At 38.9% G+C, this 22,681-nt stretch overlaps 2 long non-coding RNA genes across 3 annotated transcripts in view; one reads left to right on the top strand and one right to left on the bottom strand.

The window, feature by feature from the left end:
• The first annotated feature begins 233 nt into the window (after positions 1 to 233).
• On the top strand, positions 234 to 22,091 carry LOC141518453 (uncharacterized). 2 transcript variants are annotated; one of them, XR_012477198.1, is made up of 4 exons: positions 234 to 6,032; positions 8,970 to 9,029; positions 12,959 to 13,727; positions 22,023 to 22,091. It is a non-coding gene; the product is annotated as an uncharacterized LOC141518453 (long non-coding RNA). The 2 variants fall into 2 exon arrangements; XR_012477197.1 differs by lacking the exon at positions 22,023 to 22,091 and having other exon boundaries at positions 12,959 to 17,496.
• LOC141518454 (uncharacterized) overlaps positions 11,712 to 22,681 on the bottom strand; it is a 44,677-nt gene continuing 33,707 nt past the window's right edge. The window contains exons 2-3 of the long non-coding RNA XR_012477199.1: positions 15,549 to 15,874; positions 11,712 to 11,884 (exon numbers count right to left, since the gene is read on the bottom strand). This is a non-coding gene — a long non-coding RNA (uncharacterized LOC141518454). The remainder of the gene's footprint in view (positions 11,885 to 15,548; positions 15,875 to 22,681) is intronic.

Below are 22,681 nucleotides of genomic sequence, written 5' to 3'. Positions count from 1 at the left end.
CCCAGATAGCTTATTGTCTGATCTTGTTCCTCTTAGACTTCTCTTCTCTTCTTTAAGGATATGATTTCTCTCTCATCACACCCAATTTGGATCAAGGTACAACATGGAAACAAAGTAAAGACTGACAGAGTGCTTTCTGTGGGGGGGGGGGGGGGAAGCAAGATTGGGGGGGAAATTGTAAAACTCAAATATCTTCAATAAAAATAAATTTAAAAAAGAATTAAGAAGTCAATCTATTTAGAAGAGAAAGATAACTCAGAGAATCACAAACTGAAATGCAAATGCACTTATAGGAACTGTTGGCATCCAGGAGGGGATGAGAGTGATATTCTGGGGAAGGGGGACCTTCCCAGGTCACAGCATTCAGACCCTATGGGTGGTTTACAAGGTTAACCCTATTGAGGGAGCCTGGTTCAGAACCCCCTCATTCAATTCCATTTAACCAATGTTAAGGGAAAAGGAGAGGAGAGAAAAGGAGGGGAAAGAGAGGAAGGAAGGGAGAGGAGAGAAGAAGGAAAGGAGAAGAAAAAAAGAGAGGGAAGGGGAAAGGAGAAGAGGGGGAAAGAGGAGCTGAAGAAAGGAGGGGAAAAGAGAGGAGAAGAGAAAGGGGGAAAGGGAAGAAAGAAGAGGAGAGGAGAAGAAGAGAAGTGAAGGGAGTAGAGGAAAGTTGACAAAACAAGCCAAGGAAAGGAGACAAGAGATGACATTTTCCTAGGAATTTACCTCAAAAAGAGAAGATATAACATGATAGTTTGAAAATGTAGCAAAGGCAAATGAAGGATTATTTTCACTTTTTAATCTGAGGATAAGGTAGCCTTGAGCATGTTTGGAGGAGGCACTGAAGGAGCCAGTAGATGAGGAGAGATTGAACTGGATGGAAAAGAGAAATGGGATGAAGCTCAGTGGGGAAATGTGTTCAGTGATGGTTGCAAAGCAATTGTTTAGAAGAGACAAGAGCAAGGAGTACCCTGCTTCCTTGAGGCACAAACAAAGACAAATAGCCACCGACAAATATAGACATAAAACAATTCTAGAGTTGGACTTCACTATTCAGCCAGTCCAACCCTCCTTTAGAGAGGAGGAAATAGAGATTTTCCTCTGCCACAAATTTACATAGTCTGGGCTACTCCCACCAAAAGCCAACTAATCTCTGTGTAGGCATCTGACACTTAATAAATGTCTCTTGAACTGAACTGACTGTTATACACTTGATATCAGAAGCCCAATCACAAGTTGGGCAAGAGTTTATCAATATGGATACAGGGGCTTTCGAGATCCTCTAGTCTAATTCTTCTCTTTTATAGATAGAGAAACTGAGGCTCAGGAAGGAAAAGACTAGCTAGAGATCACCACTATCGGGAGTGAACAACAGAGCCAAAATTTAGACCCCCCCAAGACTTCAAATCCTCTTTCATCTATCTCAAATAAACAAGTGATGTTTCCCCCGCATGTCCTGTAATCTTCATTCCTGCCTCTATCTGTTTGCCAAGTATTTATAAATTGAGAACCTATTATGTGCAAAACATATTATTTTCACTGCCACCAAGTACCCACAACTGGAGGGAGGGTCAGGATGGTGATTGTCTTCTGGTTTTGCAGCATTGCTCACACCATCCCCAGGGTATCTCTATAAAATCCCCAACACCATCATTACAAGTTCACTGACTCAACTACCAGATGCTAGTCCAAGAACCAGAAAATAAAGTCTCTCCATTTTCTCTGAAGCCGTGACTTAAAGTCGTTGACCCTTGTCCATGGTATTTAATAACTTCCCTCTGGAGTTTGGAACAAGTTGTCCTGAATACATCAGATTCACTCCCTCCTTACCTTAGCTTCCCAAAATCCCCAACTTTTCTTTAAGCTCAACTCAATCACCATTTTTTTTTCATTTTCAAGATTCATTTTATAAGATTTTGAGTTCCAAATTTTCCTCCTTCCTCTTTTTTTCCTCCCCCTCTCCCCAAGACAGCAAGCAATTTGATATAGGTTATACAATGTTAATCATGTTAAACATATTTCCACATTAATCATATTTGGAAGACCAATTAGAACAAAGAAAGGAAAAACATGAAAAACAAAAGACTGAAAATAGTATGCTTCCATCTGCATTCAGACTCCATGGTTCTTTCTCTGAATGTGGATGATATTTTCCATCCTTAGTCTTTGTAGAATTTTCTTGGATCTTTGCATAGCTGAGAAGAGCTAAGTCTATCAGGCTGTGTAGAAAATTCTCCTGAGTCTGTTCACTTCATTCAGCATCAGCTCATGTAAGTCTTTCCAGGTTTTTCTGAAATCTACCTGCTCATCCTTTCTTATAACACAATAGTATTCCATTATATTTATATACCACAACTTCTTTAGCCATTCCCATACTGAGGGGCCTCCCTCAATTTCCAATTCTTTGCCACCCCAAAAAGAGCTGCCATAAATATTTTTTACAGTGGATTCTTTTCCCTTCTTTATTATCTCTTTGAGACACAGACCTAGTAGCATCAAAGGGCATTCATAGTTTTATAGTCCTTTGGGCATAGTTCTAAATTATTCTCCAGGATGATTGGATCAATTCACAACTCCATCAAAGATGTATTAATATTCCAGTTTTCCCACATTTTCTCCAACATGTATCATTTTTCTTTTCTGCTGTATTAGCCAATCTGATAGGTATGAGATGGCATCTCAATCGCCAGTTCTTACAAGAGACCTTTCCAAGCATCCCTCTAATTTTCCCTGAAATTATTCTGTATATATGAAATATATTTTATATTTAAATTTCCTATTTGCTCGATTTTTTGTGGTTATTGAGTCATGTCCAATGCTTCATAACCCTATTTGAGATTTTTTTTTTTTTGGCAGAAACAGTGGAGTGGTTTGCCATTTCCTTCTTCAGCTCATTTTCCAGATGAGTTTTGCCCCATTTATTTTAAATACTAGGGTGGAAAATTGGTATGATGGGAAAATATAGAGTCTTGTTTTAGAGAAACTGAGTTCAAATCCTACTTCTTGTTTGTGTGTGTGAGACACTAGAAGAGTCATATAACCACTGGGTCCCTCAGTTTCCTCATCTATAAAATATGAAAATTGGACTGGATATCCTCTGAGGTCTTTTCCATCTCTAGATAAAATCATAATTATAGCTATATATTATATAGATATAATCATGATTTTATCGACTTAATTGTCCATAACATGATTTTCCAATTTGGATTTGGATTTCCAGATGTTCTTTTCATTAATATAATGTAAATTCCTTGAGGGCAGGAACTGCTTCCCTGCTTTTTAATCTATGATCTATAAGTAACTAAATGAAGTAGACAGAGTTTAGGGTCAAACCTGGCTTCAGATACTTCTTGGCTATATGACCCTGGACAAGTCACTCTCCCCTATTTGCCTTGGTTTCCTCACCTGTAAAATGAGCTGGAGAAGGAAATGGCAACCTATTCCAATATCTTTACCAAGAACATCCTAAATGGGATCTCAAAGAGTCAGACATAACTGAATGACGACAACACAACAACACAAATCTTATGATCCTAGATATGCTTTCCTCTGATAAGAGTATAAGCTCCTTGAAGGCAGGAACTATTTCATTTCTATCTTTGCCTATCAGAGCACATTTAATAAATGCTCACTGAATGTTTCCTCTAGGCTTCAATGTGCAGAATGGAGGCAAAGGGCCTCGTCTTCTTCCTTCCCTCAGCAAAATGGATTAGGGCTTGTTGTGATACAATCTTCTTAGAAAAGAATAGAAATGCAGACCTGTTCTTGTCTTTGACCTGAGGAATTTGCTCTCTTTCCTGTAGAGAGAGACTAATTACCTCTTTGGACAAGGGAATTCTCATAGGGCCTCTTTTTCATCAACAGGCATGGCAGCCCATTAAACTTTCTTTTGTCATGGCTCTGAGGGGAAGAGGAAAAAGGGGATGAACCAAGGCAGGTTTTTCAACTGGCATTTTCTCCCTCCCCAGGTGCAATGAGGATAATTATGTGTGGGACAGGTAAGTTTGGTTTTAACAGGTAGACTTGCTGAGCCCCTCAAAGAAAGGTGCTCTCCACAATGTCACCTTTATTACTCTTGCAAATCATACAGAAGGCCCTCTGTTATTCAAAACTCAACGATTTCAGGGAGGCTCAGTTGGAACAACAAAAAAAAAAGGAATGGTTTTGCTCCAGCTCCCGGAGAGGTTCCCACAGAGCAGGGGGTAGGGAAGGAGGCATCAGACTTATAAGGGGAAATCCTGAGTTCGAATCCCACCACAGAGAGGCAGTGTGGGGTAATGAATAACTCTCCGGACCTGGAGTCAGGAAGGCTTGGGTTGGCATCCTGCCTCTGACCCTTTTGAGTTATGACTGTGGACAAGTTACGCTCTCTGAGGCTTTGTTGTCCTCATCTGTAAACTGGGGATAGTCTCCTTGAAGACAGGGGAGCATTTCATTAACCTTTATTAAAGAGTTCTGGGAATTCAAACTGTTGCTATTTTTATTATTGGTGTGCACAGCCCATCCCAAGCAAAATTTGGGGGTCTCTTTTGATTTGTACTTCACCCCTCTAACCTTCCCTTCCTTTCCTAAGCCCTTAAAAATTTTCATGAGAGGCTACACTGCTACTGGGGAGGTCAGGGATTCCTACCCACCCCAGGAACTCTTCAGATCATAGATTTAGAGATATCATAATCATAATAATGAAACTTATGTAAAATCTTAAGGTATACAAAACACTCTACAAATCATTTGATGCTCATAACAACCTTATGAGCTCAGAGTTACTATTATCCCCATTTAGAAGATGAGAAAACTGAGACTGAGGGAGATTAAGTGACTTCTCCAAAATGAGGAAGCTAATAAGAGTCAGAGATGGTCATCTAGTCCAGCCTCTTTTTTTTTTAAACTTCATGATGCCTCAGGTTTATCCTCATGGGGATTGCATTAACTACACACATTCAGTTGAGGAAACTGAGGCTGAGCATATTTAAGGGATCTACTCAAAATCACAAGAGTACTAAGTGACAGATGTGGGATTTGAACCTATGCTTTCCACTGTACCAGTGAATAAAAAGCTGAACTTACAGTCATCTAGAGATGAGCTCCAATCTGCTATCTGTCTGACCCTGGACTAGTTATTTTAATGATTTTTTTAACCCTCTTTCAGCATCTGTAAAATGGGTATTACTAATAATAATATTTCTAATTTTTTAATTTAAAAAAATGGGGCAACTAGGTGGTGCAGTGGATAGAGTACTGGCCCTAGAGTCAGGAGGCCCTGAGTTCAAATTGGATCCCAGACACTTAATACTTACTTAGCTGTGTGACCTTGGACAAGTCATTTAACCCCATTGTCTTGCCAAAAGAAAAATAATAAATTTAAAAAAATTTTAAAGATAATATTTTAAAAATAAGTTTATATAGCTTCTCTCTCTCTCTCTCTCTCTCTCTCTCTCTCTCACACACACACACACACACACACACACACACACACACACACAAACCCAGGCACACACATATAGCTTTGCAAAACTTAAAAGGATTCTACAAATGCTAGCTTCCACTAACGGGAAAGGTGAAACCATCATGCATTTTAACTCTGTTGAAGAGGCAAAGTTTTTCATGTTGAACTGATTAGTGGTGGAAACTTCATACAGAAGACCTGATGAATAAGAGATTTTTTTTGTTTGTTTTTATTGGGGCTTACAGGAGCTTTTTTATTTTTTTGTGGACATGGTAGGGGGAGATGTGCTTTTTGAAACTGGTTATCATTGTCATTGATTTGGAGAAGGTAGGAATCTCCATGAGGAAAGTGGTTCCTATGGTGGTGATGTCTAAGACCATACAGGTCATAAATGTCAGAGATAGAATTTGAACTGACTCCAGACCTTGGACTTTATCCACATGGCCATGTTGCCTACAGAAGAAGCTAAAGGAGTAATGAATTCTGTGTTCCTTATCTTCTTAGCACTGAACCTCAACAAGGACACCTCCTTTTCCTTGGGTGAAGAAGTAATTTGGGACCCAGAGAATTTGTGCCTTCTTGGACCATGGTTGGTGACCAATCTCTATGCCCCCACCCCCAAAAAATCACTGAATTCCTTTGCACTAGTACCTTTTAGGGAGGAAAAAAAGCATCATAAAGATGAACCATGGAGAATCCATGTTCTTGAGTTTGGGGATAGAGTTCGGAATATGAGGTCAAAGAGACTCCAGTTAGGATGCTGCATCACTTCATAGCTGTGTCTCATTAGTGTGCCCTAAAAATCCCTCTTCATATCTCTGAGCCCCAATCTTCTCACCTATAAAATGGGACCAGTAAAGACCTTAGGTTAAAAAAAGCAAGGTCTTCTGCATCTAGGACCATATGCAGTCATCCTGATCCATATCTGTTACTGGGCCCAGATGGGACCAGAGGAGAGAGGGAGACAGGTGACTTTACACAGTATCCCATCACTTAAATCCAATCCACTTGTATGTCATGACATCACCTCCCTGACATCATGGTCCTCTTGGAGAATGAAAGACAACCAACAACACCTGTAGTCTCTACCTCCAAGATCTAAAATGAGTCTCAGAAGAGAAAAAAGACCTTTGGCCAACTGTAGAGTGTCATAGATATGTGAGTGACCATCTTAGGCTTTAGTAAATACTAAAGCCCCAGTCTCCTGGGGCTCTGGTGTAAGGCTACCCTTCATCCCTCTTTCCTATAAGTACCTGAGTGTTCTGGAGATGTCTAACACCTTTAAAGCTGCTTGTGTTCCTTTGGTTCCTTGGCAATCGGCCCAACTAATCTTCCAACATTGAAGAGCATTATGAAAGTTAAGCTGCATGGAAAAAAGAATAATAATTCTGTTCTCCCAGTGAGGTGCAGGGTCAGTACTGCCTTTATGAGACTGTGTGTGTTTCTTGGCAGGAACAGAATGGTTTTTTGAGTCCCCTTCCCCTCCTCCCACCTCCCTGCATCATCAAGCTGTTTACTCGGGTTAGCGAAGTCAACCCAGGATGGCTGCCAGGGGCTGCCATTAGGAGGCTAATCTTGTTTACCCCCAAACCAACTTCAGGATTTCTCAAAGTTACCTCCTGGCTTGAGTTTGCTGCCTGAAAAATCCCAAGGCTGTTTCTTGCCATCCGTGGGATCATTAGTGTAAAGCTGGAAGAAGCTCAGGGGAATCAGAGATTTACGGCTGGAAGGCAACCACTGGGGCCATCTTGTTTTGCCCCACTTTGTTCACTTTACAAATAATAACGAGCTAATATTTATATAGCACCCACTATGTTCTGGCATATTGGGAGGTAGGAGCTATTGTTAACCCATTTTATAGATGAGGAAACAGTCCCAGAGATTTTTCTATTTAAGGGTCACAAAGATAAGTAATCATCTGACTAAGATTCAACCCAAGGTCCTCTGACTCCAAATCCAACATTGTCTCCAGGGTTTGAAACAGGGTAGTTCAAAATTGAGTTCTAGAAAAAAAAAAGTGATTTGCTCAGGATTATGCAGTTAGACTTTCTAAATTGTGACTTTTAAGAGTCTTTGGCTTTACAGGTAACTGGGAGGAAAAGAAAATATTTAAATAAAAAATAAAATTAAGTCTGGAAAAAAAGAAAGGCAACTTTAGAGTAGTAGGGTTTGGAATGATAAACAATTCTACTGTGTGACCATGCAAAAGTCACTAAACATCTCTGGTTCTTAATTTTCTTGTTGGTTCAGAGATAAAATGGACTCACTTGCCTCTAATGTTCCTTCCAAGTCTCAACTAGGAACCTCTCATCTCCCTCAGACTCAAGGTTCCTCATCTGTAAAAGAAGAAACTAGATGACTTTTGAGGTCCTTTCTCATTCTAAATCTATGATACTTTATATTCCTAAAAAATAATTTACTTTTTGAGGTTGAGAGTGGCAAGACAACTGAGTGGAATATTGTATTGGAGACAGGGAGCTGCTTCTGCTATTTTCTCCCAGTGTGATCTCAGGTAGTCACTTGCCCACAGTATCTCAACTTTCCCATCTGTAATAAGTGGTGATTGGACTAACCGATCTCTTAAGATCCCTATCAGCCTGAAATCCTATCAAATTTTCCACTGTAGTACCAGAATAGGAACTAAAACCCGGGTGTCGACTCCCAGTTCAGATTTTCTCTCTCCCTTATTCAGATACTCTCACTAGTATGATGGTAGTTTGTTACATAAGGTCCAGTTTCCTGCCCCAAAATGGGCAGCAAGGTGGCACCATAGTGTATAGGGCACTGGCTAGGAAGAGAGGAAGACTCATCTTCATGAGTGCAAATCTGGTCTTAGATGTGTTCTATGTGACCCTGGGCAAGTCACTTTACTTTATTTGCCTCGATTTCTTCATCTGTAAAATGAGAAAGCAAAGAACTCCAGTATCTTTGCCAAGGAAACCCCATGGGATCACAAGACTCAACACAACTGAAATGACTCAACAACAAAATGGGAAATAATAATAGCATCTACCTCAACAGGTTATTAGGAAGCACAAATGGGAAAGCATATGTCCATTGTCTTGTAAACTATAAAGGTCTGAGTCATTAGCTATTGTGATTATTCCCATTTCAGTGACCCCCCCCCTTTAATTTCACCTTGGTTTTGTCTCCAACTGTAAATTAGAAGCATGAGTTACGTGAGGGAGTCTAGATCAACAGGTCTAGTTCAGGTGCCACTTCACCTTAAAGAAGGGGACAACGACCTTTCTGAATTTCTGAACTCGTTCTCAAATAAGGCTGAAAGTCTCTAAGCCCCCTTACTTCTGTTCACTTATTTGGATCGGATGAAAGAGATGTGAGGGCTCAAATATACCAAGGCCAAGTCTCCTAATCTTTTTCCATCCTTCAAAGGCTAGGATCGATTTAATGAGAATTAAAACTGAGAGTTTGAGGCGGGGGAGTAAAGGGGGGGTAAGAGGGTGAAGAAGTCACTTAAGGCTCCCTTCCCTACCCAAACCTCAAATAAATCAATTTTTCATTTCAGTCACTTTGTTGGCATGCCCTAGACATCAGCAGCTGCCAGAATCAATAGCCCCAAGCTTGGGTAAGTAGAACAGGTTTTCTCCTTGTAGGGGGAGGGGGAATCTGGGTAAAGTGCCAGGGTCCTGTGGGTGGCTCAGGGGCCCACTATCCAAGAAGAGCCTTTTGTCAAAAGCCTTTCTTTCAGTTGCAGAATTATAGTAGAATTCATTTAGTCGAATGGAAGTTTCTTGAGGACAGGAGCTGTCATTTTCTTTATGTCTTTGTATACCCACTGCCCCAGTGCCAAGATAGAGTTGATAGGAAACTTAACTTTGGTTCAAATCCCTTCTCTGATTCATACTGTCTATATGCCCTTGAAGAAGTCTCTTATTCTCTCAGAATTCTTTTTATTTTTTTTTTTGGATTTTTTTTGCAAGGCAATGGGGTTAAGTGGCTTGCCCAAGGCCACATGGCTAGGTCATTATTAAGTGGACTTGAAACTCAGTCTTCCTAGTCCAGAATCAGTGTTCCTTCTATTCTACCTAATATATGTATGTATATATATATATATAGTAGAAGTAGAATATTATTTGAGATTAATATTATTAATATTATTGAGATTAATATTATTTATTATATATTATATATAACATATTATTACCATGCTGAATATATGATCATTGAGTTGAATGAAATAGAATTAGAAGTCTATTGATTTATTGCCAGGTTCCCAAAGCTTGGACAGTGTCTCTTGGTATTTTGTGGGCACATTGAATCTTCCCTTTTAGGCAGGAGATTACTTAGTTGTCCCAGAAAATAAAGACTTGTTTAATACTTCTTTCACTTTCTTTATTTTTCTTGTTTTGTTTGTGTGTTTTCTTTTGCAACAAACTTGAAAAATGTTTTGCATGACTTCACATGTATAATTGATATCATATTGCTTGCCTTCTCAAGGAGTGGGAGAGGACCAGGAGTGAGGGAGAGAATTGGAACTCAAAATTTAAAAAAAAATTAATGTTAACTTAAAAAAAATACAATAGGGAACTATTAAGCAAAGTAAATCAAAATGTGTATTTTAAAAAAAGACAGCTTTTCTTTGTCTTTTATTAGGCAGCTAATGTTTAAATTAGGAATTAGAAAGCTAATGTTTAAAGTCAGTGTGTTATGGTAGAAATGAGTGTCAGAGGCCCTGGTTTTGATTCCTACTAATTGCTACTTGGCAAGTTACTTCTTCTCTGCCTCAGTTCCTTCCTTTGTAAAACAAAAGAATCAAACTTAATCTTTTTTTAACTTTAGGGTAATGGGGTTAAGTGACTTGCCCAAGGTCACGCAGCTAGGCAATTATTAAGTGTCTGAGATCAAATTTGAACTCAAGTCTTCCTGACCCCAGGGCTGGTGCTCTATCTACTGCACTGCCCAGCTGCCCCAAATCAGTCTTAATCTTCTCTGAGACCCCCTTCCAACTCTATAGACCTATGAACTCTGATCCTTCTATGTTCAACCTCTAATACAATGTTCTCTTTCTACTCCCCCATCTCCATCCCTACCTCAAACACCTGCAAATGCATGATGGGAGACTTAGAGAAAGAAGTCCCAGGGAGAGGCTCTCAAATTTCTACATCTGGGAGAGTTGCTATTTAAACTCTTTTAGTCTCCTAAGCTTAGTAGAGAAAAGTAACCAGAATGATTTCTTTTTTTATGGCAGGGAAGACAGCTTTCCACAGGCCACCCACCAAATCAGTTGATCAGTAGGGATATGGAACCAAGCTTCCTCTCTTCTTCCACTGAACAATTTTAACTGCAGTGAAATGATAGCACAAGATCTTTATCCTGGAGCAAGCAAGGATGGTTAAAGAATCCTAAATTTAGAGCTGACAGTGGCTTGTTGGAACAAAAGTCTATTGTTAAATTTTCATTGTGAGCATTTACACCTCGGACATAAGCTACAAAGCAGGGTTTGATTTATTGTTCTGCTGATTGCTTAAAGTTTAAAAAAGATGGAAAAAATCTTGATAATGTTTTAAACTTAAAAGTGTACTATACATACATTTTTTTTGGTAGAGAGCAGGTTGTTGAACATTTACCAACATACCCTTACCACAAGGGCTCTCTGATAATCATTTGATCCAAGGATGGACTAAATAGTTATTTTAACCATGAGAAGATTGAGTCCAAGAGGAGACAGGATTGTAGATGTAGAGCTGTAAAGGAACATGGGAGCTATTGTGACCAAACCCCTTTATTTTATAGATGAGGAAACTTTATTTTAAGGATGAGTCACAGAGAAGTGAAATGATTTGTCTAACTTGACACCAAGATAAAAGAACCTGGATATAAGGTTTTTGAACTCCACATCTTGCACTCTTTCCTCTATCTTAACCACTCTAAATCTCAGTTTCCTTTTCTGTGAAATAAGATTAGTTTGGATGTCATCTGATTTTATGATTATCCCCTAAGGACCCTTTTCTATGGAAGACTAGTTGATCTCTCCTCTGTCCTAAAGTCTAGCTCAGATGATCATCAACGAATCATTGGAAAGGATAATTTATTAAGTCAATAACAATGAAATATTTTAAAATGTATTTTAAGGCAATGGGGTTAAGTGGCTTGCCCAAGATCACACAGCTAGACAATTAAGTGTCTGAGGCTGGATTTGAACTCATATCCTCTTGACTCCAGGGCCAGTGCTCTATGCACTGCACCACCTAAGCTGCCCCAGTCAATAACAATTTAAGTGCCTACTATGTGAAAGGAGCTGCTGATACAGAGAGACAAAAGACAATCCCTGCCTTTAAGGACTCACAGTTTAATGGGTGAGGAAACTATATGAGAACAAATTATATTCAGAATAAATAGGAATTTGTCAACAGAGGAAAGTCATTAGACATCAGAGAGTTGGAGGAGGCTTCCTGTAGAAGGTAGGATTTTAGTTTGGACCTGAAAGACACCAAGGAAGGGAGAGAGTTCCAGACATGAGGGACAGCTGGTGAAAGATTATAAGTGAAGCACTGAAAGGAACCTCAGAGGCTAGTGAACCCAACTCCATCATTTTACAGATGAGGAAACTTAGGGCCAAGGAGGCCAAGTGATTTGCTAAAGACCGCACAGAGAGTGAGCAAAAAGGGGGCAGGATATGAACACAGATCCTCAGATTTTGTCCTTCACTTGGGTAGACTACAAGAGAAACCAGAATTTCCAAGGAAGTCTTTGCTTCACTCAAATACTTTCTTTTTTTTCCTTTTTTTTTTTTTTAGGTTTTTGCAAGGCAAACAGGGTTAAGTGGCTTGCCCAAGGCCACACAGCTAGGTCATTATTAGGTGTCTGAGGTCGGATTTGAACCCAGGTCCTCCTGACTCCAGGGCTGGTGCTTTATCCATTACACCACCTAGCTGCCCCAAATATATTCTTTCTCTCTGCCTCCATCCCCCAAGCCCCAAGTTCTGCCACATCATTGATGGTTTAAGTTCCATTCACAACGGACTAGCAGACTCTGGAGCAGGCTCAGAAAGACCAGCGCTGTTGAGCAATGCTTGGGACTTCATCCTCAAGAGCAGCTGCTTTGTCCAGCATTCCTCCCAGAAGAGTGTTCCTGGAGGTCGGAGTTGGGAGTGGGGTCAGATAACAGATAGAGAATGTGTCCCACATTCTCAGGACAGAATGGGACTTTACCAGGGAAACCATGAACTGATGCCAACTGAGGCTGATCCTGCCTTGGGAAGCTGTATGAGAATTTGTCCAGATAGGGTCCAGCCATTACGGTCAGGGTCCTATCTCACACTGTACTTTTCATGCCCCCCACCATGGTATTTAATGAGTGTCACTCCCAAAATGGATAATCAATAAATATTTGTTCACTGGATAATTCCCCCATTTGAGCAATACTATGTCATGTTAATCAAAATAGTAGTAACAGCTAGTATTTTTATAATATTTTAAAGCCCGGCTCATACATTATCTCATTTAATTTTGATCTTCACAACAACTTGTGCCATTATTGTCCTCTTGTTACAGATGAGGAAACTGAGGATCAGCAGGGTTGTCAAGGCCAGATTCAAACTCGTCTTCCTTACTTGGAGTCTCTGCTACTCCCACCAAATGACCTCTTAAGACCTTTATAAACATATATCTTCAGACAAGACCTATACAAATGTCAGACTGAGTCCTATGGGGCAGTTTTTGATACTGGATTCATATTTCAAAGGATAAATTGCTTCCAACCCTTGCTAAAGATCACTGACCTTGGAGACAGGAGGACTGGAGTTCAGATCTGGTTTCTGACAACTGCCACTAACTAGTTGTGTGACACAGGCCAAGTAAGTCACTTAACCCTGACTGCCTCGCATCCAGGGCCATCTCCAGTCATCCTGATGCATATCTGGCCACAGGACCCAGATGACTCTGGAGGAGAAAGTGAGGCTGGTAACTTAGCACAGCCCTACCTCACTCAAATCCAATTCACAAGCTTGTCATGGCATCATCTCTGTGATGCCATCGTCTTCTTTGAGAATGAAGGACAGCCATTATTAAAAGACCTCAAAGCAGAATCAACTTAATAAACCAACTATAAATATTTACTAATAATCTACTGGATCCCAGGCATGTGTTTAATTCTGTGATATAAAAGACAGTATCACAGTATTTAGAACTTATTCACCTGACCACTTTCCAAATTCTGCAAAATTTTTATGAAAATAATCTACACCAGTTCTTTTTACAGATACAAAAGAAATGGAAATAGAGGGAATGCCCATCATTTTGGAGAACGGCTGAACAAGTTTTGGTATGTGATTGTAATGGAATACTGTTGTTCTATAAGAAATGATGAGCAAGGGGTGACTAGGTGGCTCAGTGGATAGAGCACCAACCCTGGAGTCAGGAGGCCCCAAGTTCAAATCCGGTCTCAGACACTTAATAATTACCTAGCTGTGTGGCCTTGGGCAAGCCACTTAACCCCATTGCCTTGTAAAAAAAACCTAAAAAAAATAAAAGCAACGATGAGCAGGCAGATTTCAGAAAAACTGGATTTACATGAAGTAGGCAGAACTAGAACACCATACATCTTAACAGCAACACTGTGCAATGTCAATTATGATGGGCTTACCTCTTCTCAGATATAGGGTGATCACATTCCAAAAGACTTGTGATGGAAAATGCCATCTACATCCAGAAAAAGAACTATTAAAGTCTGAGCCCAAATAAAAGTTTACTATTTTCACTTTTTTAAATTTGTTTTTCATTTTTTTCTTTTTTCATAGTTTTCCCTTTGTTCTTATTCTTCTCTCACAACATGACTAATATGGAAATATGTTTAACATGCTAGAACTTGTATAATCTATATCAGATCACTTGCTGTTTGGGGGAGGGGAGAGGGAAGGGAGTTAGGGAGAAAATTTTGAAATTCAAAATCTTACAAAAATGCATGTTGAAAACCGTCTTTGTATGTAATTGGGAAAAATACTATTAACTGAAATTTTTAAAAAAAGGAAAAAGAAAAGAATCTATACCCATCAAAGGTATTCACTGATGAAAGTATATGAAGGAAACAGGAAATTAAGCCTTGCAAAATGATATTTGACAATGGCCACATCTTTATATATTCAATCAGTTGAAAGAAAAGATATATTGAGAAGACAAGATATCACTATGCATATTAGTTCTTGATTCTTTTTTTTACGTTTTTGCAAGGCAAATGGGGTTAAGTGGCTTGCCCAAGGCCACACAGCTAGGTAATTAATTAAGTGTCTGAGACCGAAGAATTTGAACTCAGGTACTGCTGACTCCAGGGCCGGTGCTTTATCCACTACACCACTTGGCCGCCCCTTGATTTTTTTTTAAGTTACAACATTTAATTCAGTAAAACAAAACACGTCCTTACAGGTCTTCTTATTTAACAAAGGGTTTCCCATAAATAGATCAAAATCATATAAAATTCTTTGAATTTTGAAATGTTTTTGCTGTCTTTCTGATCATTAATATCAAGTGCCCCTTAAAACCGAGAAATGTAAGTCCCCCAAAGGTGTTTGCCACAGTCATTGGAGAGGGTCATCACAAAGTTCAAGGTGAAGAGAATTCCTTCCCAATTTTCCTGTTGCTGAATGAGACTGTGCCAGTTAAACAGCACATTGCAGAGCCTTCTGGATAAGTCTTATGCAAAAGAGTCTGAACTAACCATTACACAGGAAGAAAAATGTGGATAAAGATTGTCCAGAATTTAGACAGCTAAAAACAGATAACCATATTTCATTTTCTCTTGCTGTGTCTCTCTGTCTCTCTGTCTTTGTCTCTCAGTATCTGTCTCTCTGCCTCTCTCTTTCTGTCTCTGTCTCTCTTATAATTCTTGTGGGGGTTAGGGGTATCTCTACCCCAGCCCCATTTGGAAAATATGCATAAAAAATTTTGGACTTCCCTTCAGACCAGAGAATTATCATAGTTTGAATTGTTATGGTATTAAAAGTTAAAACATGTTAATATTATACAATTCTATGCCTATATTTTATGCATTTCTGAGTTTCTAAACTTTTTCTGTGTTGTCTACTGGCCTTTTTACCTGACGCTTTTGTTAAGTCTCTCAAAAAATTCCTGTTTAATTACTTGTGCCAACCTGCAATATAGTAAAACCATGATGGAGAAAGTCAAGATGTGGAAGGGATAATTGTATAGTCTTTAGACAACCATTTTTTGCTTTCCATGTCTTGGTAACTTTTTCCTCTTTCCCCATCAGAAGCTCCTCTCCTCACTGAGACTTCAATATCTTTGTCTTCCTCCTTCTTGGTTACAAATTAGCTGACTTTTCTGAGATGTTCACGAATAATTATCCCTAGCTGATTCATAATGAATTGAAATCTTTCAATCCTTTCTCTGCTATTGTTTTTTGCCATTTGTGGGACCTTGAAGAGTTGCTTCACCTCTGTGCCTCGGTTTTCTTTTCTGAAAAATAAAGGAATTGGACTAGATTATTTGAATAATTTCTTCTAGTCTTAAATTTTCTAATTCTCTTAAGACAGAGAACCTCAAGTGATAGCTGTTTTTCAATCGCAAAATCCTTGGTCAGTCTGAAACTTAAAGAAATCATCTACCTGGATATACATATGAATATATTAATGTATGGGGACATGTAGAAGCAGGCAAAAAATGTTTATGATGAGCTACAATTTGAGGAGCATTGGAAACTTCTCCCTATCCACAAATATCTCTCTCCATTATGTCTATAATTTCCCCATTAGGATTTCATTTTTTTTTCTTTCTTTGCCCTCTCTCTCATTTCAAACACAAATGGAAGAAATGAAAATCTACTCTCTAACAACTTAATTTGGATTATTTTAGCAGATCACTTCTTCCCTTTCAAACAGACTGGAACAACCTAAGGGTATTGAGTTTCTGAGTGGGGAAGAAGCACTGACATGTGGAGTAGAGACATTCCAGTCTTGAAGAACCATCCTTCTAACCCCTGTAATAAAGGCTCGCATTTCCATGATAATATAATGTTTACAAATTATTATGCCCACAAAAGCCAGATGAGGTAGGAAGTACAAATATGCTTAACCCCATTTTATAGATGGGAGACCTGAGATCCAGAGAAATTAAGTGACTTGGTCATAACTGCATAATCAATATCATTCTTTCCATTAGACCATATTTTTACCCACCAATTTTATTCTGAAAGAATTTTGTGGAAAGATCTATGACCTAACCTGAAACCTTGACCAAGAATGCATATGCCAAAAAGAATCAGAAAGCTATCTGAAATTTTTCCTTCTATGATTTAAAATCATTTCATCTTCTTTGAACCTCTATAAAGATCAGTAGTCCCCACTGAATACAGTGAGAGTGAGATCTTGATGAAAGCAAATAAGAAATCTTATGAAGTGGTCCCATAGATTCAAACATGTTAGTAAAAGTTATAATAATATAAAATATGTTCATTGATTTCATTCCAATGGAAATAATCGGTGTGAATTTAAATAATGGGACCACTATAGGAAGTTCAGGGTCTGATTTAAGCAATTAGAAATTTTAGCATTACCCATTTGAAAGAGAAAGCAGCCCTCTATTCTTACTTCTCCAATATAATTAGTCTCTATTCCTTATTGGATTTATTCTCTAATCCTTTAATCATTTTCACTTTTTAATCATTTTAGTCGTTGAATTGGCAACTAGGTAGTGGAGAGAATACTGGATCTGGAGTCAGGAAAACCTGAGTTCAAAACCAGCCTCAGACACTTATTAAACGTATGGCCCTAAGCAAATCACTTCCTCAGTTTCCTCATCTGTAATAATCACACCTACCTCTCAGGATTGCTGTGGGAATAAATGAGATAATAATTATTTAGCAAAGCACCTGTTAGATATAAATGCTATATAAATATTAGCTTTTTATCATCATTATTATTATTATTATTATTATCATTCTACAATCTGTCACATTCTGGGCAGTAGAGGGAAAAATACAACTCTCTAAGGTCCGATTAGCAAGATACAGTATAGATTCCTCAGTAACACATATATGGATATATTTATTATTTAGTATGTCTTCCTATTCTGATTCTGATTGCTTGATATGTAGATATAAATGGGCACTTATTTAATATTTATATATACCCATTTATTTGAATTCTTACTTAGTATATATATATTTGTATATGCATTCTAAGTAATAAGTATACTGAGATACATCTATTCAGTCTTTTTTTCAGTTGTTTTTGATTCTTCATGACTCCATTTGGGGGTTTTTTGGCAAAGATACTGGAGTGGTTTGCCTTTTCCTTCATCAGTTCATTTTACAGATAAAGAAACTGGCAGCTAGGTGGGGCAGTGGATAGAGCACTGGCCCTGGAGTCAAGAGTACCTGAGTTCAAATTAGGCCTCAGATACTTAATAATTATCTAGCTATGTGGCCTTGGGCAAGCCACTTAACCCCATTGCCTTGCAAAAACTTTAAAAAAAAATTTTAAAAAGCTTTCTACAGATAAGGAAACTGAGGCAAAAAGGGATGAAGTGACTTGCCCGGGGTCATAGAACCATTAAGTGTCTAAGATCAGCTTTGAACTCATGAAGATGAGTCTTCTTGACTCCAGGCTCTGAACTTTGTCTGTTGTGTCACATACTTGCCCTATAGATGGTGAGATATAGCCCTCCAAAGGAGGACGAGATCAGTATGGTAGAATGGAAAGAAAAAAGATTTGGAGACAGAAAAACCAAATTCAAATCCCCCTCTGCCTTTTTTTCACCTGGTTGAGCTTAGGAAAGTTCGTGAACCTCTAGACAAGCCATTCTCTCATCTGTCACATGAGGACGTTGGAACAGAAAGCTTCTAACATCCTTTCCACCTCCAATTCTAGGATTCAAAGATCACTAGAAGTTTGGGTGTCCAGGAAACATTTCATGAAGGGGCTAGATTTGAACTCAGCCATGTAGCGTGGAAAGGATTTAGAGAGAAAGAGAAGATGTCAGAGGGAAGGAACTCAAAGGACAGAGAACGGCACATCTCGACTACTGATGGATCCCTCCCTGAAAGAATTATCTCTACCACTTTCCTATTGCATTATTTTGTAGACTATTCATTTGTCATGGCCAAATGCATTTGCTCAAAGTTCCCTATTGATATCTCACAACTGCAGGAAAACCTTTGAGAATCTCACCTCATTTCACAAGCCTCCTATGACCAGACAGAGAGGAGGTAATCTTTCATGTTTAATGACATTTATCCCAAGGCAGGATCTGAATATCCACTTTTCAATCATTCTCAGATCATTTTAGACCTCTGTTATGAATACTTTTTTTTAATATGTCTTTCCTATGGATGTCTACATTAATCTTACCTGTTTTGGACTATGACCTTGAGGCATAGTGACAAGAACAGTTTTTCTTGAATAGACCAAGGCTAGCAGAGCATTATGAATGTGCAGACCAGAAAGGGACAGCTTGAAAATACAGGCTCGTAGAATTCAGAACTCAAAGAGATCTTGGAGATTATTGTCTATTCCAACACTCCCACTTCTCAGAGGAGAAAATTGAGACCCACAAGGAGAAAATGCCTTGTTCTTAACCTATAAACTATAAGAATCTCAAAATAAGGCAAGAAGTCACAGTCAAGGTCAAAAGAAAAACAAAACTAAAAATAATGAGCACTTATGATTTTGGTATCAGAATTTTAGAGATACAAAATCTGTACATCCCATATTAGCTGCAGTATTCATACTGAGTACAATAATCCAGCAGGTATCAATACAGAATCATCCAAGCAAGCAAAAACCACAAAGAAACTGGTTTGACTTGTAAGGAAATGCATCAGAAAATGGACTGTACAATTACAGCCTAAAACAAAAGAAAGAAAAAATGGCCAATTATCCACCCAGTGAATCTGAAAGCTCATGTATCCCAAGTCATTGGAGTCCTAGTGGAAAGTCTCTATGGCAGTTTCTCCCAAATGCAAAAGGGTCCATTGCTTATCCTAGATAAGACCCTATACTGTTGAACCGTAGGCTCTGAGTTAACTCAGGATCCCTTTTGGACTAGCAGACTAAGTCCTCAAAACTTGGCTAATACTTTTCCTCTGAGAGTCTATTTTTTTTTTAGGTTTTTGCAAGGCAATGGGGTTAAGTGGCTTGCCCAAGGCCACACAGGTAGGTAATAATTAAGTGTCTGAGGCCGGATTTGAACTCAGGTCCTCCCGACTCCAGGGCTGGTGCTCTATCCACTGTGCCACCTAGCCACTCCTCCTCTGAGAGTCTTAGGGATAACTCTGAGAGATGGGAGGTGTCCCTAATACAGTATGACATGCTCCATATCAACTAACCAGTTTATATCACAAAAACCTCAATGAACATCATTTTGGTTTTACAAAGGGATGTTTACTAAGAAATCACAATTGACATCAAAACACAACCTCAAACCAAGACCATACTTTCCCCTCTACACACCCATTCAGTCTCTGGGGAGAGTGGAATCAAACTTGAAGTGCTTCCTATAATACATTCCCTCCTGGGAGTCCTTTTTTCCTTTTCTGCAAAATTCCCATCTGGTTCACTTCTGGGTGTGGCATAGCTGATGGCCACATGCCCTAGCTCAAAGGATGTGAGTTATTGGGTTGCTGAACCAATTGGTGCTCCCGACCAGATCTGACTATTCTATCTACCAGCTCCAACTGTAGAGGGGAATCTTGGATGGCTGAAGCTCTAAAATTGTAATCTTATCCATTCGATCTACAATACCCATTCACCTAAGTTCAGGAAAGAAGAAACACAGAGAGAGACCAAAAGAAAAATAAATGATAGCAGTTCCCTATGTCCCTGTCACACTTGTTCCTACCATGGCTACTACTGTTATTCAGAGGGTCAAGACATTTTTTTTCTTTCTCATTTGCTATCAAAGAAGAGGGTCAGAATTCTTCCCTGGTGCTCTTTCAGCAACCAACTGAAAGATTTTTTGACATCACCATGTAAGAAGTCAATAGGAGGGGTGGCTAGGTGGCGCAGTGGATAGAGCACCAGCCCTGGAGTCGGGAGGACCTGAGTTCAAATCCAGCTCAGACACTTAACAATCCCCCCCAGCTGTGTGACCTTCGGCAAGTCACTTAACTCCATTGCCTTGCAAAAACTAAAAAAAAAAAATAGCTTCATTAAACCTCCACATGGGTTGGTACCAGACACATATCACTCAGGCTCTGTAGCTTGGGTCTTCATTGACCAATCTCCTAATCTCTCTCTCTTTCTCTCTCTCTCTCTCTCTCATACACAAACACACTACATACCATATATATTTTATATATGATGTTATTGATCTATATATACAAATTTAACATACATATTTTATATGTGCACATCTTTATAGAAATTGTCATTGTTGGGCAGCTAAAGTGGCTCAGTGGATAGAGCACCAGCCCTGGAGTCAGGAGGACCTGAATTCAAATCCGGCCTCAGACACTTAACAATTCCCCAGCTGTATGATCTTGGGCAAGTCACCCAACCCCACTGCCTTGCAAAAACCTGAAAAATAACTGGCGTTGTTGTGTCTCAAAAGTAAAGAACAAAAGTCAAGCTGTCCTAGAGTTGACCTGAACCCTAAGGCAAAAGCAAAGCCTTCTAGTGTACACTGTATCTTGGATACAGTAAGAGCCTTCCTGCATTTTGATAAATGCTGATCTTGTCAGTCAACAGTGACAGCAGAGGAGAAGAATTCACCAAGTCTCTCTCTCTCTCTCTCTCTCTCTCTCTCTCTCTCTCTCTCTCTGTCTCTTTCTGTCTCTGTTTCTGTTTCTGTTTCTATCTCTCTCACTACTTGCTTCTCTCTCTCTGCACATATATATATATATATACACACACATAATATGCACATAACATAGAGATGTATGCATAACATAGATAGATAAGATACATATACATGTGTGTATATGCCCACTCACACACATATATAATATGGGCACTTATATAGCATTTTTTTTCATTTTTACTTAAAAACTTTATTTCAGCAAAACTTTAAAATTTTTAAGGGACAAACCTTTCTGGAGAGCAATTTGGAATTACGCCCAAAGGGCAACAAAAATGTGCATACCCTTTGATCCCGCAATACCACTACTGGGTCTATATCCTGAAGAGATCATGAAAAAGGGTAAAAACATCACTTGTACAAAAAATATTCATAGCAGCCCTGTTTGTGGTGGCAAAGAACTGGAAATCAAGTAAATGCTCTTCAATTGGGGAATGGCTTAGCAAACTGTGGTACATGTATGTCATGGAACACTATTGTTCTATTAGAAACCAGGAGGGATGGGAATTCAGGGAAGCCTGGAGGGATTTGCATGAACTGATGCTGAGTGAGATGAGCAGAACCAGAAAAACACTGTGCACCCTAACAGCAACATAGGGGTGATGATCAACCTTGATGGACTCCCTCATTCCATCAGTGCAACAATCAGGGATAGTTTTGGGACTGTCTGAAACAGAGAGTGCCATCTGTATCCAGATAAAGAACTGTGGAGTTTGAACAAAGACCAAAGACTAATACCTTTAATTTAAAAAAAAACATAATCTTATTATGTGATTTTGCTAACTCTTATACTTTATTTTTCTTCCTTAAGGATATGATTTCTCTCTCATCACATTCAATTTGGATCAATGTATACCATGGAAACAATGTAAAGACTGGCAAATTGCCTTCTGTGGGGGGGGGGAGCAAGATTAGGGGAAAAGTTGTAAAATTCAAAATAAATAAAATCTTTCTAAAAAACAATTTTGAGGGTTAGTCATATTCAGAAATACATAGCTACTCCCCACCACCTAGTATTGCATTTACTTCTCCAGTTCATTTTACATATGAGAAAACTGAGGCAAAGAGGGTGAATTGACCTGTTCTGTTTCACACAGCTAAGAAGAATCTTAGACTAGATTTAAACTCAGGAGGATGAGTCTTCCTGTCTCCAGGCTTGGTGGTGCATACACTATGACAATGACTTATTGTAGAAAATAGATTATAAAATGTGGACCAAGGGAAGAGACGTTAAACCATGGAATGCCAGAATTAAAAGAGAACTTGGAATGTAAGGATGTAGCATTTTAGAGGTAGAAGCTTGAAGGGATCTTACAATGAAAAAAAAATTATTAAAGCTGGGAAGGAATCGAAGCCCCCCATATGTATTTGTGTCTATGTATACACATATACATTCACACACACATATACATACATATATAAATATATGTATAAAATGAGTATTTGTATATATATTCATATATGGAAATT

Source organism: Macrotis lagotis, chromosome 3 (genome assembly GCF_037893015.1).
Source record: "Macrotis lagotis isolate mMagLag1 chromosome 3, bilby.v1.9.chrom.fasta, whole genome shotgun sequence".
NCBI classification, from domain to species: Eukaryota; Metazoa; Chordata; class Mammalia; order Peramelemorphia; family Peramelidae; genus Macrotis; species Macrotis lagotis.
The sequence above is the reverse complement of the archived record's forward strand: the minus strand, read 5'-3'. Positions and strand labels throughout refer to the sequence as shown.